The following is a 4,290-nucleotide window of genomic DNA, read 5'->3' as shown; positions in this document are numbered from 1 at the left end:
CTGGCTTCCCATTGAAGCCCGGGCCCAATTCAAGGTGTTGGTTATGACCTATAAAGCCCTAAACAGCTTGGGTCCTGGCTACCTGAACGAGCGCTTACGTCCGTATATGCCCGACCGCCCCTTGAGATCTGCGGGAGAGTCCCTTCTCCGGGAACCTTCTATGAAAGAAATTAGGAGGGTAAGTACTCAGAGGAGGGCTTTCTCTGCGGTGGCACCCAACCTATGGAATTCACTCCCCAAAGAGGTCTGCCTGGCACCATCGTTACTGGTTTTTCAGCGCCAGGTAAAGACCTTTTTATTTAAACATCATTTTAATTGTTAAAATATATGATCTGGCCAGGACAACTTCTTCTTCCTTCTCTTTTCTCCTCCTATATTCTTTATTTACTTATTTTATACCGTTAATTTTAATTTTATATTATTGTATCTTAGTGTATTTTTTGTATTTTTGTATTTAATGGTAATTTATTATGTTCTATTGTATTTGATTGTATCTTATTGTGTTGTAAGCCGCCCCGAGGCTTCGGCAAGGGGCGGCATAGAAATGTTATAATAATAATAATAACATGCGTGCCACAGCGGGCATGCAGAGCCCTGTCGGCACGCAAGCCAAGTCACCCAAGCATCAAGAAGCAGCAGAACATCAGATAACAGCACACATAGGGGCCATGCGCACACTCGGAAAGGGAGTAGCGCGGTAGGCGATTTATTTATTCATTATTTATTTAGACAGCTTATATGCCGCCCTCTTCACATAAGCCTCGGGGCGGCTTACAGTCATCAAAATCCCACATATAAATACAGAAAATACATAGAATACAGAAAATAGTGGAAACAGCCTGGTCAGTTTAAAATCAATAAATAAACCTTAACAATTAAAATAGCATTTAAATAAAAAGGTCTTGGCCTGGCGCCAAAAAGGAAATAATGACGGCACCAGGCAGACCTCTCTGGGGAGTGCATTCCATAGGTTGGGAGCCACCACAGAGAAAGCCCTCCTCCGAGTACTTACCCTCCTAATATCCTTCATGGAGGGTTCCCGGAGAAGGGCCTCTGCCGCCAATCTCAAGGGGCGGGAGGGCATATATGGACGCAGGTGCTCCTTTAGGTAACTGTTTTGTAGCTGTTCAGGGTTTTGTAGGTGATGTTATGAGCTGCGACTCATTAGCTGCAATTCATCTGAGCTTTCGCATGGCTGGTCAGTGCACTGCCAAGGATATATATTTGCTTGGACTGGGTGTGAGTTGGTTTTTCTAAACTGAAACCTCACTTTTCAGGTTTTATTGCAGTGTTGGCACTTTGCAATAAATAAGTGGAATTTGGGTCGCAGTTTGGGCACTCGGTCTCTAAAAGGTTCGCCATCACTGTTCTAGTTGTTGTTTGACCCATAATAGATTATCACGTCCTCAGAACCTCAGAGGGCAATTTCCTCATGGATTGCTGGGAATAAGCCCTGCTGCTCTTAACAATGTCATCTCTGCCATTGCCATTGCCTGTCCACGGATGCCCTAAGAACACTTTAGTACAGCTATCACTGGTTCACCACTTCGTCTGGATCCTGAAAAGTACACAACCATGTTCATAAAGATTTTAATTATCAGTCTTTTCATCAGTCTTTCACAAGTGTGCATTTATGACTCTGATATGTGCAGTCTTGCCCAATCAATTTCCTTCTCTGTTTTAGCTAACAGAGGTAGTGAGAAAGTGGAATAGGTAGATCTATAGGCAAAATGTACAGTTGCTGGGTTTCAATAGCCATGTTGTCAATGGAGAAGCACCAGTAATAGGGGACAGGCAAGTGATGTAATCCTTAGCAGTCCTCTCACTTTTAAGGACTGAACAGACAGTTCTCAGTACCCTCAGTCTGACTCTTAACACTTCCCTGACTCTCCAACTATTCCAGAAATGGAAGTTATTAAACTCACCTCTCTTTCCATGGTCATTTTCAGACTAAACATTACATATACCTAAAAATAACATATAGTACAGGTGGTTGTATTTAAAAGCTATGTGAACAACTCTGGAAGCCTTGTTGGCTGAGGAGCAGCATAGAAATGCTTCAAAGAAATTAAAAACTGCTGTGATAGCAAATACTATTGATGTTGTACTAAGGTACACCAATGCTTGCATAACATTAATTTAAATTGTAGATAGTATCAAATAGCATGATACTATGATGTAAACACAAGAGATTTTCACCACACATGCTGGTGCAGTTCACTGTCAGCACTGTGTGCTAGGTCAGGCAGCTTTTGTATTCTCACACATCTACAGTAAATGACTTTAGCCAAACTACAAGAGCTTCCAGCAGTCCACTCACCTACTGAAAATAGCCAGGTTAATTGCTGCTGCCAAACGGAGAGACAATGGTGAAGCTGGGATTGGTGACCATGGGGAAAAGACATTCAGCAAGTGCTCTATGAAATTCCAATAGTAGAAGACTTCCCTCTTCTGTTTGCTCAGAGTTTTATCTAATTCTGTGTCATTAATTTTTTTCCTGGTTTGGTTTTGGTCTGTCTTGGTTTCATCTTAAAGCAGAGATAACAAGGTCTCAAGAAAAGATCAATGTAATTTTTTGCTTTGTCTTGCCAAAGAAATAATCTTCTTTACAGTCTCAGATGAATGGCATATCTAGTACTGGGTGTTGAAAGGTGAGCAGTTTTCATCAGTGCAAGCACTGTAATTGAGTTGTCACAGTAGTGACTGTTATATATACGCAGAAAAAGAGTCTTGACTAAAAGGCAGTGTAATATAAATTTATTTATAACAAGTACTTTGGGATTAAAATGTGTTGCTTTCCATTATTAATGCAAAAAGAGAGAAATAAACTACCAACAAAAAATAGGATTTTAATAAGTATGTGTGTATGAAAGATATATTCTTTAGATTTTTATCCTGATTTACAACCCATATTTAAAATGTATTTAAAATACTTTTGTAACCCATCAACTCATACAGATACATTTATTAAAATCAAACAGCGTTAAAACGTTGATAAAGCGACAAGGAAATTAAACATGGTATGCTGAAACAATTTCCCAAACATCCTGTAAACACAAGCAAGTAATGGAAACTGCAATTATTTAGGACGATCACCAAATTCCTTGTGGTCTTCTTCAATGGTCTAGATATAGAGAATTGTAATCTAGCCACCCTAAAGCTCAAAGAGACAGTTTCCATTGTTCAGCATTAGTATAAACAATATTTAGGGGAGGAAATATAGATGCTGATTTGAAGAAGCAAATTAATTCCAAGCTACAAATTATAACATTTTATTTAGAGCATGGGAAAATGGTTTTGAAAATAGATGTTGAAACAGTGGAGGAGTAATGTCTGTGTTTTGTTTAAGCATTCATGAGCAGATATTCCAGGATGAGAGCGCCCATGAAAAGATATATAACCAATTATTTCCTGAAAATGAATGATAATAGGGAAGCAAATGTCTAATCATGAATATGGACCCTTGGCACGGTCTGTGAGTACTTGGGACAACCGCCTGGCTAAAGCTCAGAACTTAACGGTCTGGTCAGTGCTTAGAGGGGATTGTACCTGGAAATCTGATGCCTTCTGGATTTCCATGATGCAACAAAGCTTGAAATAATAAATATATACATTGATTTGTACTCAGAATTAAAGTTATTTTGATAATATCCAAATCAAAACACAAAATCAGCAATTCTTGAGGCCACATATGAAATGTGTTATTTTGTATTATTGAAACAAAGTGACATACCAACTATTTGCTATAGAAAATGTATTTTTCTTTACTGCTAGTAGTAACCCATAGAATACTTTGAAATAAATAGAATACAAAAAGTAGGTTGATTCAGAGAAAAGTCCAAATTTAATTTATTGTTGCCAAGTTTATTTCAAAATTTGTTATGTTTTGTGTGGATTTAAGAGGTCCAGGTTTCCATAAATGTACTTAATAATTTTCAGGGCTTTTGTCATTCTGAGATACATGTTCAATATATCCCTTAATCAGAACTATAGTATTGATGTGAATTCGATTTCCGAGCTTGCTCAAGATTGTTATGTTCCTGTAGTTAAAAATACTGTTGGAAAGAGTCTGAGGTAAATCCAGAGTGTTCCTCTAGATGAATTATAGAGTGTTCCTCTAGATTATCCTCAGACATGATAATCAAAACTTACTTCTGAAATTTTGCTGAACGTGTTTTCTGTACACCATAACAATGTGCTGTGGGAACTGAGGAGAGACTGAGAGAACTGTGTCTGTTTGCCTAGAGAAGAGAAGAGAAGAGAAGAGAAGAGAAGAGAAGAGAAGAGAAG

The 4,290-nt window shown here is 38.4% G+C and overlaps 1 protein-coding gene across 1 annotated transcript in view; it reads right to left on the bottom strand.

Moving 5' to 3' along the window:
* The window catches only part of ROR1 (receptor tyrosine kinase like orphan receptor 1), a 138,120-nt gene that overhangs the window by 69,122 nt on the left and 64,708 nt on the right, over positions 1-4,290 (bottom strand). The gene's annotated exons all lie outside the window — the stretch shown is intronic.

The sequence above is a fragment of the Varanus komodoensis genome, unplaced genomic scaffold (assembly GCF_004798865.1).
Source record: "Varanus komodoensis strain SLA01 unplaced genomic scaffold, ASM479886v1 scaffold20_1, whole genome shotgun sequence".
NCBI classification, from domain to species: Eukaryota; Metazoa; Chordata; class Lepidosauria; order Squamata; family Varanidae; genus Varanus; species Varanus komodoensis.
The sequence above is the reverse complement of the archived record's forward strand: the minus strand, read 5'-3'. Positions and strand labels throughout refer to the sequence as shown.